Below are 16,190 nucleotides of genomic sequence, written 5' to 3'. Positions count from 1 at the left end.
AATTATATTTTCTTACGATGCACATTTTTCTCTCGGAAGCTATATTAATAGGCAAAACTGCCCAATCTGAGGATTGGGAAATCCGTATGTGATCGTCGAGTGGCTAATGCGTCCTCAGAGAGTGCCAGTTTGGTGCCTTCATTAGCCCAGTTTTCTTTGCAAATGCTGTTGGGAATGCAATTTCGGTCAACGCTGAGGACTACAGATGCATTATAAACGTCGACATGAACATGAAATATTCTTGATTTCAGCAAGAGGGGTACGATGCCATAGAGCTTCTGGTATAATGGATCATTTGCGCGCCAAGTTCGGTAATCGTGTTATTAGCCGTTTCGGCGTTGCCATCCGGAATTGTTTGTGGGTTGCCATGAACCGCCAATGTTGTGCAAGCAATCCATTAATGCGATCATAAGCTTGACCTTAGTGGATCCAAAATATAGGCACATGACATTTTGCCTACAAACTAGTTGATGCTTCTTCAAGATTTGAGAAAGTTGTTAAAACCCTTGTCGGTAAGGACCATGTTAACGGATTAGTAAGTAAGTTATAAGTACATTTTGTATTGAGACAGCTTTCGAAAACTGTTTATTAGCATCCCTAAGTCATTAAACTTAAGCTCTTTAAAATACTATTAGTGCCTACTATTTCGTACTAAGAGCCGAAAAAGAGTTTACTGGGCAAAGAATCGCCAGACAAATACCAACTATTAATCAACAGCGTTGTCTTCTATGTACCTATACCTTAAACGTCTCAAGTTAGGTTAGCCTGGTTGGCATTAAGCCAAGCATAGACCTTTTGGTCCATAGCGATACCAGATGGAGACCGACCTCTATGAATGCTGAAAGTAGACATGACGTAGGATGTCAGCGCTTTTGGGGAATCTAAGTAGAGCTGGGAGATTCGCTTTTGGGACGTCTTCCAGACCTTCAAACACTGGGGCTCCGAGGTATTTTAAACGCGGTTTTAATAATGCCAGACAAATGCACAGAATGTGTTCTAAAGTTTCTTCAACATCCTCTCTACATTTCCTGCACTTGTCCGTGTTAGCAATTCCTATCTTGTACGCATATGCAGCCAATAGATTATAACCTGTCAGCATACCTATGATCGTTCTGCAGTCAGTTTTTTGTCGTTACATCTACACATAACTTTTGCTGTTTTGCATGTGGTCAGATTAGTCCACCTAGCTTCCACTAGTTGTTTCATGTAGTCATCCATTTCGTTGTATATAGTATTAAGGGGTTTTGGTATGTCGTTCTCTTGTTCAAATGATAATCTAACACCACTTTTTGCAATCTCATTTACTACTATTTCGTTTCCCATAATGCCTTTGTGACCAGGTACCCAATAGCTATGCTGCCTTCTGTAGCCTCCCTGCTGCGTTGAACATTTTTGGACTTAATACAATATGAGGTTATTGCTTTTATTGCTGCTTGACTGTCCACGTATATATTAATTATTGAGTTCTTTCTTGTCCTTGTGTAGGCTAGCTCCGCGGCTTTCCTCACAACAAAAACTTCCGCTTGGAAAATACTGCTCTGGTTTGGCAGCTTGATAGGCTGCCTAATATCGCGTTTTGAGCAATAAACGCCCTCTCCCACTCTGTCCAAAGTTTTAGATCCATCTTTGTAGATGTAAAAAGTCCCTTCTCTTCAGGTGTAGTATGAAACCTTCTCTCCCAATTGAAGTACGGAGTCATGTAGTCTGTGCAACCTGAACTCCTCTTTCCTATTAAGCTATGTCCGAAGTGCTACAAGTGAATATTCCAGCAGCCACTAACCCCCCGCAGATGTCACTGCAAGATTTTCCGCTAAAAGGTGAATAGGTGGCATGCTGAGTATCATTTGCAGTGCCGCCGTTGGAGTGGTTTTCATCGCTCCTGTATGCACAGAGCATCGAGTCGCTGAATCCTTTCCAGTGGCATTAAGTATGTCAGTTTTCTTGTCGCAGTCCATCATATTTTAGTTTTTTGTTTTCGGGACAACTAGCAAGTGCAGCTTTCAGACAGTTCAGCCCGGATTTTGAGGACTCGACTACCCCTGATGTGGTGTACCCCCATGAGCGCAGCTTGGCTGTTGCTCCAGGCACATATAGATCTGCCTCTCCATCGGTTTTCCACAACAAAGTTCATTGCTTCTTGAACTGCATACACCTCGGCTTGAAACACAGATGCATACATTTCAAGAGCAAAGTGCAGCTTTGTCCTGCAGTCCACCATATTAAGGCCCCATATAGCAATATCGGTCTAACTACTGCCGTGTAGCACCAATGCATCAGTGAGGGCGATATACCCTAAACAACGCCCAGCATTCTTTTACATGCGTACAGCGCATTACTGGTCTTTTTCACCCTTTGCTCAACATTGTACTTGCACAGCAATTTGTTGTCCAGTATTACTCCGAGGTACCTTGCATGATCTTTGAAAAGTAGTACCGTGTTGCCTAGCTTTGGGAAGTTCCACGCCGGGACTTTAAACGTCTCAGCTTTCGACTCAAATTATGGACTGCAGTTTATCTAATTTCTTTGGCCGCGTTTAGTTGTATTTATGCTTAAATTAACGTACACCTGGTGCCCGAATTATGTTTTCCCTAATTTAGTGTTTACGTAATCATTTCGTGCATGCAATTTATTGTACCTTATTTTAAGTCTACAGTTGTGGAATTCATTGCCTAATAAAATTGGAATCTAATCCAAGGTGCTACAAATTGGCATTGGATTTTGTCATTTCAAACTAAGTCCTGACATCTGTACTATTATCTTAAAATTCTGCTATTATTTCTTCATAAACATATTGTTTTTTTTTTAAATTAGATTAAGTTTCAGCAATTATATTAAGTTTTTAGTGGTTCTGTTAAGCTAATTCTGAAGTTGCCATTTTTATGAAAAAATTGAGTTAGAATAATAAGTATAAGCATGTGGGAAATATCGAGCAAGCCATATTTGATTTATAGCCAAAAACCGTCACAAAGGTATTGGAATACTGGGTTAACAGGTTTTGCTACTGCGATGCCAGCCAAGATATTTACATGAAAGAAATCGTATTCCTTATATGTATAAAGGGAATGTTTGCGCTATTGAAAATGTTAATAATAATGAAATAACAAGTTTATAGATTTTTATAAATTTTTTGAATTCCTTGGAAAAATAGCAAAAAGTGTTTTTAGACTACCATGTGAATAAGAGAATGACATACGAAAACCGCTAAATACAATATACAACGAAATGGATGACTACATGAAAAAACTAGTGGAAGCTAAGTGGACTAATCTGACCGCATGCAAAACAGCAAAATTTATGTGTACATGTAACGACAAAAAACTGACTGCAGAACGCTCATAGGTATGCTGACAGGTCATAATCTATTGGCTGCATATGCGTACAAGAGAGGGATTGCTAACACGGACAAATGCGGGAAATGTAGAGAGGATGTTGAAGAAACTTTAAAACACATTTTGTGCATTTGTCTGGCATTATTAAAAACACGTTTAAAATGGCTGGGAGCCCCACTGTTTGAGGGTCTAGAGGGCATCCCAAAAGTGGACCTCCCAGCTCTGCTTAGATTCGCCAAAAGCGTTGACATCCTACGTAATGTCTTCTTTCAGTATTCATAGAAGTCAATATCCATCTGGTATCGCTAGGGACCAAAAGGTCTATACATGGCCCAATTCCAACCTGGCTAACCTAATCGAACTTAATAAACCTTAGGAGCAAGCTATCTCCATAGATTTTCAATAATATTCAGATCTGAGGTATACGGTGCCCAAGTTCCAACGCTTCGGATTGCAATCAAAGTTTTGACCACATTTGAAGGTGAATTATTCAGCTGAAATATCCAGTTAATAGGGCGAAATATTTCATGGATCGCGAGAAAAGATGATTCCAACAGAGCTTTACAGTTGTTTTTCGTCATTTTGTAGTCTACAATTTTCAATTGGAACGCTCCATAGTACGATGTTGCTCTCTATACCATAACACCACATTTATGCCGACTCAAGCACCTTTGCTTCTTTCTTAAGTCATGGAAATAGTAATTGGGGCCGTTATTTGTAACGGAACTTCAATCCATATGGTCCCTTGCAAAATCGAGGCGGAGTTCTTTGCGAAAATTATTCGTAAGTGTTTTGTTTCTTGAATTATTTATGCTTCAGATGTGGCGCTTTTAGAATAGTCCTTCGAACACTGGACTTGATGGCTGCCATATTTGCCATTTCTTTTTTAATTTTTACTGCTCAAAGGACGGACTTCGATGCAATGTTGAGGATTGTGCGGGTTTCCTTCGGTATCAAAGTCATTGCAGTTCTGCCTGTGTAGTTGTTACCATAGGAGATACCTTGTTTCACGTAAAGATTCATAGTGTTTGGACATCTAGCAATCTTTTTGATAATTTGGCGATTTTAAAGTCCCTCTGAGGACTAAAATATCGATTTGGCTTTCGCGACGTGTTAAACCTTTTTGCCCTCTTATTTCATTAGAATTAGGAAGTGTTAGACCAAACACAATGAAGCGACCAATAGATAGACCAATAAATGAATAGACCAATAAATGAAGCGCAATATTGCAACTGGAAAAGTTTTAATGCTGCGAAATACCGTTGGATAGAATACTATTTTTATGCATTCTTATTTTGGACCAAAGAAAAGTCTTCACTTGCATTATTGGAATCCCTTGTATTCCCAGATCCACTGCTTTAATAACCATTTCATTCCATACAAATTATTGCCTCTAACCAAGTGAACCGGATTGTATATTTACATATAAAGAAAGCTAATTTATATTATTGACGCGCATTCAAATAAAGATAATTAAAACATTTAATTACTGCCTTATGGCATTTCCTCATCGCAGGGCGGGCAATCAGGCAGGTGCTATTAATTTCTCCCTCGCTAGTGCTTCTGTTTTTTGCATAATTTTTTTCATGTTGGAGAAACTAAATACAATACATTTAATTAAATTAAATTTAATTTCGATTATGTGCAGTCAAATAAGTGCACGCTTGCTCAAAGGAAAAAAAACGCATAACTCCAGTGCCTGTAGGTGGAAGTAATTTTAATACTGTAGAGAGTGGAGAGTTAGAAAATCACTTTACGCCTTACTTCTGCATAAAGTAAACTTACTCGGGGCGAAATGCGTAGATCCAACCCCAGAAGGCTGACTATATCTTAAAATTAGTACTACAGATGAAGAATAAATAGAAATATTGGTTTCTTAAAAGTTGATTACAAATCTCTGCGTCTCTTTTCTATTATTATTCTTACTCTTCGACTATTTCGTAATATCAGAAAAGAGATTTGGCGGCATTGAAAAGTTAGTTGTATAGGGTTTTTCAGTAAGAGCGCTTCAACTTTTGAACTTTTTTGAATAAAACACAAACGGTTTGACTTTTTTAACTAATTTTTTTTTTATTATCGAGTTTGAACATATACATTTAAGTATGAAATTCGATTTCTTTTGCATGACCACCGCGTGCACGTTTTACGAAGTCCAATCGTTGAACCTAATTTTCGACCACTCTTTTGCATAAATCGACCGAAATTCCAGCAATTTCGCTTTCAATATTGGCTCTGAGCTCACAAATCGTCGCCGGTTTGTTACTGTAGACCAATGATTTCACATAACCCCAAAACGGGACGGCTTGTTAAATGGACCGTAAAATGGCCGTAATGCTCTTAAAGTAGCAGCAACAGAACGATTATTTTCATACAAAATTTACACGATTTGCAATCGTTGCTCAAGTGTGTAGCGTTCCATGATGAAATGTATACTAATGAAGTTCACAAATGACAAGCGAAAAATAAAAAATATTGCGTCGTTCGCCCTCCCTATCGGAAAAAAGTTGAAGGGCACCTATTGAATAATCCTATACCTATGATGCATAGCTGTAGTTATGATGTATAACAATTCTCGCTAGCAGCGAAATTTCCCTGATAACTTTGTTGCTGCTTTTACATTTAAATTTTTCGTCAAACGTACAGAGAAGTGGCGACTGGAAGGCGCTAATAATAACCAAATGATGTTCAAAAATTTGTATATATATCGGGTGCTTTTTAAGAGCTTTAAATTTAAAATCATAAGACAGAATAGAAATATTGTTGTAATGAATTATGTTACTATAATTTGGTAAATAATTTCATGGCATTTATTTTTTAAATAGCATATCCGGTATACGCCCGCCGCGTCATGGTCCAATTGATAAGCCCACTGCATTTTCGACTGCTGTTTCTAATAATCTTCAATTCTTGCATGAGCTGTGCTTTATAGGTACGCCAGCCAAGATTCTTACGCAAAAATTTCTACGTAGTCGAAGGACAAAGATCAACATGTTGAGAACAGCGACGAATGGACATTTCGGCGTCTTTTTCAATACAGTTTGCCATTATCAGCTGTCAATCGATATCGATGGTTCTCATACAGCTAAATAGACACCCGATATATGTATATATGTTTAGATAGTCGTAAGGAAGTAAAGAACAACGAGACAAAGCACTTGACGAGATAGAAAAGAATTCTAGAAAATAATTCCATGTAGAAGGGAATTCCACTAAAATTTAGTTATTTTGGTTTGGCAACTAAGTAATTGCGGATTTAACTCACATATGGCTTCAGTTGTATTATTAGGTTTGCAGACGCAGTACAAATGTAAAACACATTTTGTTATTTGATAGTTGGCAATTCAGCTGTCAATCAGTAAAAAAAGTTTTTGATTTTGATTTTTTTTGATCGGTTGCGTAGTTTTCTTTTGGCATCGCAAGGTCATAAAAAGTTATGTGCTGTTTACGGTGACGAAACCTAAAAAGAACCGCAGTGTTAAAATTGGTTTGCCAAATTTCGTTCTGGTGATTTTTCACTCAAAGATGAAAAATGCTCTGGTCGTCCAGTTGAAGTTGATGACGCCTTAATCAAAGCAATAACACCGCGTTACACACATTCTGGCCTATGAACCAAATATACTTTTTCGGAAAGGGGATAAAAAATAAAAATACACATGTATCGGCGATTTTCATGTACACGTCGCAATCCTTTTTTTTTGTATTTTATAACTTTAAACGAGCAATTCTTGTATGCATATCTGTATAGCCACACGATCTCACGATTAGCTTAACGGATTTGAATAAAATTCGGCACACAGATAGTGTATCACATTTCTAGACTTTTCACCTAGGTGTTGCCCCTGACAATGTTTCACATGGTTGCCACCTGTTCGAAATTAAAAAGAAAAAATTGCATGAGATATGCCGATGTGGGTATCAAAAGAAAGGTATTTCACTCCGCATTACAATAGAGATATAAAACCCCGAATTTTTTTATTAATTTTATTGTATAATATTAAAATTAAAAATTGTTACATTAAAAATTTTTAATGCTTTTAAAGAAACTTAGGCCTTTTATTTTATGGAATACTGCTACGTCGATCACGAGCGGCTGTTATTTTAAAATCAGCCGCCACTATATTCCACTGCTTAAAGCGTGATGCAAAGTGTTCGACTGTTCTCTTTGACAAATTTCCTTCTCGTACAAGGTCATTGAAGTCGGCTTGCGTTACTAAATGCGGCACTGCAGTCCCAAGTTCACTGGGTGTTGGTACAAATTCCGATACTTCTGGTTTTCCGCATCTCGCATTCGATGCACGAAATGTTGATAGCATTGTTGGTGCTACTGTTGGTTCTCCATCCCTTAATTCGGGAACATCATCAAAAATCTCCATTGAAGCCGCTATACGTTCTTCTGGTGAGTACAGAACAGCTGGAATAACCGATTTTACATTAGCGTAGCGAATTTTGTTGCGGCGAAAGTATTGGGACCCTTTAGTTTGAGTAAAAGTTACGCAAAAGTAGCACAGTTACTGCAGTGCTCTGTACGTGGTAGCCAAATTGTTGGTACAGAGTACATTATTGTTGACCTTCCATCAGTAAACTTGCATAAATTTCTATAGCAATAGTCGCACACGACTTCCGGAGTATACCACAAGTAAGGAACATAAGCAGTCTTGAATATTTTCTGAAACGAATTAACCACTGTTTTCGTAATATTTTTTTAATTTTTACTTGGTGCGAATAAGCCACAAACGTAACAAAAGTTATTTCGAGTCGGGCACTGCATTTTTCGTAAGATGAAATATACAGATAGACGTTTTCGCGCAACAGAACTTAAAACAATTGTCAAAGTATAAGTCTCCTAGTAGCGCAACTGTCAGATGATCGGAACTTCCGGAACTGTAACAAACACACAAACGGCACAGAGTGTGTTGTATGAAACAATAAATTAAAGGTTAATAAGTTGTTTAAAAATTTGGAGTCCCTTCAAGTTATGCCGAAAATTTAGAAAACATTTTTTTTTTAGAAAAAAAAAATTCAAGAAAATCTGAGAATTGATAAAAATTTTTTTTTTTATTTTACATAATGAAAACATTTCCACGACAGAAATTCAGCGCGATTGGATTACGGAAAAAGGGTTAAAAATTGATCCAAAGTTTTTCACACAGGCGGACTACGAGCTCTATATTTTATGCATAAAAAAAAATCTGACGTGTACATGAAAATCGCCGATACACGTTTCGCCTTTCCGAAAAAGTATATTTGGTTCATAGGACAGAAAAAAAGTTCGTTTTTGTAACGCAGTGCAAATCTGAAAGGTATTGTAGTCCATCATGACAATGCAAGGCGGGCTACACATATTTTAGCCACTCGGCAAAAATTATTGGAGCTTGGTTGGGATGTTTTGCCAAATCCACCATATAGTCCTGGCCTTGCATTTTCAATATTTCAATAATGATAATGATTTCAAATCGTACGTGATTCAGTTTTTTGCTAATAAATACCAGAAGTTTTATGAACGTGGAATTATGATGCTGCCTAAAGATGGCAAAAGGTCATTGATGAAAATGGGCAATACATTACAGAATACAGTTTTTTAGTTCCATGAAAAAATTGTCTTTGATTTTCTAAAGAAAATCCGCAATTACTTAGTTGCCAACCCAATATATATTTAATTGGCGCGTACACCCTTTTTTGGGTGTTCGGCCGAGTTCCTCCTCGTATTTGTGGTGTGCGTCTTGATGTTGTTCTACAAATGGAGGGACCTACAGTTTCAAGCCGGCTCCGAGCGGTAGATATTTTTATGAGGAGCTTTTTCATGGCAGAAATACACTCGAAGGTTTGCCATTGCCTGCCGAGGGGCGACCGTTATTAGAAAAAACTTTTTCTTTCACCGAAATTCGTACCTACCTACCCACGTACGTGGTAGTTACTCACCAACCCATTCGACTACGGCTAAAATTTAGTTACTTATTCATTACGAATACCTTAACAATCGTAGTCATTATTTTTCTGAATTACATATACATACTTAATTAATTCAATTTCGTTTATGTTGCAAATGCATTGCTAAAACTTTGTAGTTTACCTAAGTAGTGAAACCATTTCGCTTCTTCTTGCACGGTTTTAAATCATTTAAGTTTCCTCTTTGTTTTTTTCTTTTGAAAATTTGTCGACGCATCAGAACGTCTTGTGCGCCTGAAATTATGCATGTCGATTTTCTGAATAATTTTCACATTTATGTTAAAGTCATTAGTAGAAACAAAATTGTTACATCAAACCGTTATAGCTGGCACACTTCAGATGACACTGCGTGTCGCTGCTGCGTCAATGGCGGCATCAATAGCGCACCAACGATGTGTTCTTCTCACGCCATAAACTAAGCGCTTGAGCACATTTTGACTCAATCACTTCAGCGACAAAAATACATTTTGCGCTTGCCAACACTTTCGTTCTTGTCTTGATGACTCACCACACATACGCATGCTAACGCAGTCATTTTCCTTGCCGTACTCGTTAACTTTTGCTACTGAAGAAAGCGCGTGCTCCTTTCGATAAAACTCTTCCCATCTCAATTCACTTGCACTCGAACATACATACATACATATGTTTGTTGTCGTTGTAATGTTCAAGTGCAATACTTTGCTGCAGCAGCGGCAGCATATCTTCAAATTTTATGTCACTGCCGTCAGCAAAGTGACACGCCCCACACATTGACTTACTTCCATAAGCAGATATGTACGTATGTATGCGCAAGTATAAGTACATTTGCGTATGTGGTTGTGCAAATATTCGCTTGGTTATGTACCAACACCCACAAACATGCGAACAGCCAGAAAACAACTTTTGTGTAGTTTAGTTGTTACAGTTACAGTGTCATTTGTCATTTGTCGCCTGTCACTTGTGTCGTTGTCGTTGCCTTCGTCACGTTGTTGTTATCATGTGAGCCAAGTGTGGCAAAGTGCAACTATTATTTTTGCCACGCATGTTTATTGCTGTTTTCACTTGTTTTGTCAACAACAACAACAGCTACAGCAAACTAAAGAAGTGGAAAGTTTTTGTTTGTTTCTTCGCTTCGTCCTCAAAAATTTATATTTTTAGTCAAGTTTACTCTTGGCATCATTACACTAGCAAATTGCTATATATATCAGCACGTTTTTGCAGTCATTAAAATAGTTTTATACAGGCTTTTAAAAATAATATAAAATATTTAAAGAGATAATCGTGTGGACCAAAAGCAGCAAACAACTCTTAGTAACTACGAGTTCACAAGCTAGCCGTTGAACCAGAGTAACAGGCGATGTCTGTAGGGCACAATGGCTGATCTTTTCAATGACATTCTTTTGGACCAAAGGCAACAAATCTGGTGCCAGCTTAGCGGTGCCCGGTTTATTTTTCAACTGCCGGTAGTAGGAATTTACACCGAACTTTTCCACGCAGATGGTTAGAACGGAACGCATCTGTGTTGTGAATTGCAAGATCGCTTGATTCAAATCCTCTAGAGTAATTATTTTCCTTGTTTAATATATTAAGTGCGCAACTAAGTTCCCGCTGTTCGTCAATACACGTCACCAGCAGTGTGTGCTAGTCGATTCTAACATAACCTAAACGTCATAAACCAAGCTTAGACATATCGCACCCTAAATACAAAAGGGTCACAACTCAAAATTTTCCACACTCGAGCTTGACTTGTTTACAGTAGCACAGAAAACAAACTATGTGACATATCACGCTGAAATTTGCCATGTAAGCTTATAACAGTCCTACCATCTAATAAAAAATTTATTTTTGCCATATGTCATCCGCGGACGCTTTTACTGATAACGTCTCGTTCATATTTGAGCAGAAGGGACATTTTGAGTCGTGACCCTTTTGTATTTAGGGTGCGATATGGTAAACAAACTGCTTCGACACATTAGTGTCGAATAATCGTCATTTGCGGGAGGTGTTGATTTTCCTCTTTCATTCGAAAAAAACGGCAGCTGAAGCGCATCGAGAGCTAGAAAAACTTTATGGAGATGCTGCTTTAAGTGAAACAAAGTGCAGAGATTGGTTCTATCGCTTCAAAGTCGGTGATTTTAATGTTGTCGATCGTCCACATGAAGGAAGGCCAAAAACCTTTCAAGACGCGGAAGGAGGAAGAGAAGCTTGCTTCAGTATTAGAAGTTACCCGGCAATCCATTTCCAAGCGATTGCACGCTCGGCCTCACGTTTCCAAGCCCGTTAAAACCTACCTGGAAACACTGAAATGGGAAATCCTACCGCACCCGCCATATTCTCCAGACATTGCGTCGTTCGATTATCACCTGTTCCGATCGATGACACATGGTCTAGCTGACCAGCAGTTCCATTCATATGAAGACATCAAAAAATGGCTTGATCCGTGGATAGCCTCAAAAGATGAATAGTTTTACCGCGACGGTATAGGAGATCTACCAGAAAGATGGGAAAAAGTAGTTGCCAGCGATGGGCAATACTTTCAATGATTCACTTGTAACTACTTTTTCAGAATAAAGTTGTATTTGCATAAAAAAAACTATGTAGTCGTGTAGAGCTGCAGTTGTGATTTCACCAAAAATACTAATAAATCAGAGCCAGCTAGAAAGAGCTCGAGCTGATATTACAACAACAACAAGTTCGAATATCTTTTAGACGAAAACGCCACGACTGTTTGGAAATATCATAGAAGAAGGATGGCCAAAAGATGTGAATTATGTTTGCTTTTGCTTTACTTGTTTGTTTTCATTATCTGTACATAATAAATAAAGAGGTGCTTAGAAGTCCAGGGTCCGGCATTCGAAGTATAATCAATTAAAAAGGCCCTACATTTAGTTTGGAACATTATTTTTATTCAGTTCAAAGTAAAAAATGTGTGAAAATAACACAAAACTAAGAAACACTTTACTTTTTCTCGATATGGCCACCATTTATCTTGACCATGGCCTCGAGACGGTCCAGAAACGAATCGCAAGCTGACCGAATGTGACTTGCAGGTATTTTGGCTCAATCGTGGACAATGGAATTCTGATCCGAGCCGGTGTTGGTTAGTTAGGTCGTTCACATTTATGTAACTTAAATCAGTGGCCGCAGTAGCCGGATGGGTTGGTGCATTACTACCATTCGGAATTCACCAAAATTAAGAAAAACATTTATCTAATAGCGGTCGCCCCTCGGCAGGCAATGGCAAACCTCCGAGTGTATTTCGGAAAAAAAGCTCCGAAAAAAAAGCTCCTCATGAAAAAGCTCCTCATAAAAATATCTGCCGTTCGGAGTCGGCTTGAAACTGTAGGCCCCTCCATTTGTGGAACAACATCAAGACGCACACAAAAAATAGGAGGAGAAGCTCGGCCAAACACCCAAAAAGGGTGTACGCGCCAATTATATATATATATATATTAGGGTGGTCCAAAAATGCATGGGAAATAATTTATATTAAAATTTTTATGCTGCTGCCCCCCATAATGGTAAAGAATGAAAAATAAAAATACCCGTATTTTTTTTTTTTTTAATCAGACCATATTTAATGGTGCCGCTGAGGCTTTGAAATATCCCATGTATTTTGCATGGGAAAAAAATACTTTTTCGTAGATTTCATGTAAAAACCTGGAAAATGAATATATTTTAACCGGATACCTCAGTTTCTCTTCATAATTGGTCAGGGAATAACAACCAATTATGAAATAATTAATTTTTTTGTATTAACTATTTTTTATAGAACCCCAAAAAGCCCCCATAAAACGAAAATCTAAGAAAAAATCGAAAAACAATATTTTATATTACTTTTATGAAAAAAATTAAAATTAATTATTTCATAATTGGTTGTTATTCCCTGACCAATTATGAAGAGAAACTGAGTTATCCGGTTAAAATATATTCATTTTCCAGGTTTTTACATGAAATCTACGAAAAAGTATTTTTTTCCCATGCAAAATACATGGGATATTTCAAAGCCCCGGCGGCACCATTAAATATGGTCTGATTAAAAAAAAAAAAAACGGGTCTTTTTATTTTTCATTCTTTACTATTTTGGGGGGCGGCAGCATACAAATTTTTTTTGGACCACCCTAATCCCTACTAATATTATAAATGTGAATGTAAGTTTGTTTGTTACGCTTTCACGCCAAAACTACTTAACCGATTATTATGAAACTTTGTACACATGTTTTTGGAGGTGTTAGAAGTAAAATAGGATACTTCTTATTAAAAAAAAGGGTCTCGAGCTATAGGTCAAAACGTGGACCCGGGTAACCTTCGGATGTGTATATACAATATGGGTATCAAATGGAAGCTGTTGGTGAATGCTGTAGTTCAGAGTATTTTTCATGCCGCTCCGTGACTAGGGTCTCGAGATAGAGACCAAAACGTGGACCATAGAATGTGTTTGTACAATATGAATATCAAATTGAAGCTGTTGGTGAATGCTTTAGTACAGAGTATTTTTCATGCCGCTCCGTGACTGGGGTCTCGAGATATAGGTCAAAACGTGGACTCGGGTAACCTTTGGTTGTATATGTACAATATGGGTATCAAATGAAAGCTGTTGATAAGTGCTTTAATACGGGGTAATTTTCATACCTATTGATGACTAGGGTCTCGAAATATATGCCAAAACGTGGACCCGCCGTGTCTTTGCCCAGCGAAGCGGGCCGGGTTGGCTAGTATATATATAAATCAGTTGCATTTTAATAATCTTCTTTTTCGTACTCTGTTCAAAATGGGATCAAATACTGGTGTTCAAACTTTCGCTCTCGAGCAAACTTCCTATCCTTTATTTCCTAAATATTTATTATTGAAGTTTTACGGTAGTCTGGCTGTGCTTATTCACCATATCCTTTAGATAGCTTTTATGCCTGCAACAGATAATCTAAAGCCATCAATCAATTATTGTAAGCATCATAATTATGCACCTGGTTGCTTAATAACATGCAACATAAAATCCTTTGCTAGCAGGTATCTAATGCCAATCAATTTCTAACTCATAAACACTTGATGGCAAAATAAGGCACAGAATCCATAAAAGTCTATGCACTTAAACAGCATTTCAATTTGAGTTTCTTTATGTGTGTGTATGTTTAAATGGTGCAATAGATGTTTGTCATTTATTGGAGTAAACAGTGACATTGAAGCGCTAGTAAATACAAAAATACAAACCATTTGTAGTAACTGTGAAATGTGGAGCTTTGAAGGGTACTTTAGTGAATATCACACAATCAGTATTTTATACCCAAAGCATTGAGAAAATGGCAAAACACTTTCAATGTTCATTTTACTGTTATTTACTTGTCGTGAAGGAGATTTCCAGATGTTGTTTGTGCACTAATGCATTGTGCATCTTGAATGTAATCTGAGTGAATTATTTTTTGATTTTGTGGCGGCAATGCTCTTTGCAGATATTTTTTCAAAGCAAATTCTTCTGAATGTTTTTTGTTGTCTTACACCTCCGGACCACCTTCCAGACTGAAATGATTGAAAGGATTCTTATCGCTTATACGACCAAGTTGCGTATTTTCGTAGGATGCTTTTCATTCATCATTTTGAGCATAGATGCGCAGTGAATACCTGTTATTTTCCCCGAAACAGGTATAAATATTTTGACAAAATTTTATATTATTTATATAGGTACACTATAATATTTTCATTTCTAAACTTATCTTATTAGGGACTCCACCTGAGGCTCCTAGTATAAAGTTGCCAGCTTCGTTAAATTATTTTATGATTTTGGTTTTATTATAAATCATGATTAGAAAGAATAAGGATCGGATGGGAATGAGCGTTTTATTCGTATTGTGGTGGATAACTTTGTCGCATCTTTCTTAGTACTGCGACCGTTTTTCCTTCAGGGCTGGAGTCAAACACTTCAAACTAAATTCGTTACTGGTTTTTGGTAGGCTATTATGGCCGCAAATAAACAAGAAAACGACAAAGGTATTGTTTAGCCTCTCAAGAGATGATATCTCGAAGGCCGTGGCTTGTATAACCGGTCATTCGCTATTTGGCAGGCATTCCTTGAGACTAGAAGTTTTTTCCATGAATATTGCAGAAGTAGTAGAGATGAGGAAGAGAAAGAAACAGTTGAGCATTTCCTTTGCAATTGTCCTGCCCTAGCTAAAATCAGAGCAGGTTGTCTAGGTAAATACTTTTCCGATTCTCTTACAGAGCTGTCTGGCGTGGGGATAGGATCAATTATACGCTTCATAAGAGCCACAAAATGGTTCCACGAAGGAGTAAATGAGTTTCCCGTGCAGCGCAATGGTACCACAACGGACCTGTAAAGTGTAAGTGAGTTGAGCATACAAACCGACTACCACCATAACCTTATCTAACCTATTGGTTTTTGTGATGATTTCACTCGGTCTCACCGTAGGTAAAAACATTCGACAAATCTCAGCCGCAGTTCTCTTTGAATGTGATAGTATAGGGTTGAATATTGTAGAAGCAGAAAATAAAAAATTCTCGCAAATGAAGAAAATTTGGCGAAAAGGTGTCTGAGAATCAATTTATGAAGAAACAGAAATTCACTCGTGTGCTATTGGGTTTATATTCACAAATTAAAAATGTCCAGTCGACTAGCGCTTACCACTGCAGCTATCAACCAAGCAACGGCGGATGCAAAATTATATGGTACATCTAACAATAAATTATATAAAATTAATATATCCTAAAATTATCCGGGCGGCTGCCGTAGCCGAATGCGTTGGTGTGCGACTACCATTTGGTATTCACAGAGGAACGTCGGTTCGAATCTCGGTGAAAACACCAAAATTAAGAAAAACATTTTTCTAATAGCGGTCGCCCCTCGGCAGGCAATGGCAAACCTCCGAGTGTATTTCTGTCATGAAAAAGCTCCTCATAAAAATATCTGCCGTTCGGAGTCGGTTT

At 37.7% G+C, this 16,190-nt stretch overlaps 1 protein-coding gene across 1 annotated transcript in view; it reads left to right on the top strand.

The window, feature by feature from the left end:
* LOC129242997 (uncharacterized) overlaps window positions 1-16,190 on the top strand; it is a 153,585-nt gene that overhangs the window by 69,340 nt on the left and 68,055 nt on the right. The gene's annotated exons all lie outside the window — the stretch shown is intronic.

This window comes from Anastrepha obliqua, chromosome 3 (genome assembly GCF_027943255.1).
Source record: "Anastrepha obliqua isolate idAnaObli1 chromosome 3, idAnaObli1_1.0, whole genome shotgun sequence".
Lineage (NCBI taxonomy): Eukaryota > Metazoa > Arthropoda > Insecta > Diptera > Tephritidae > Anastrepha > Anastrepha obliqua.
The sequence above is the reverse complement of the archived record's forward strand: the minus strand, read 5'-3'. Positions and strand labels throughout refer to the sequence as shown.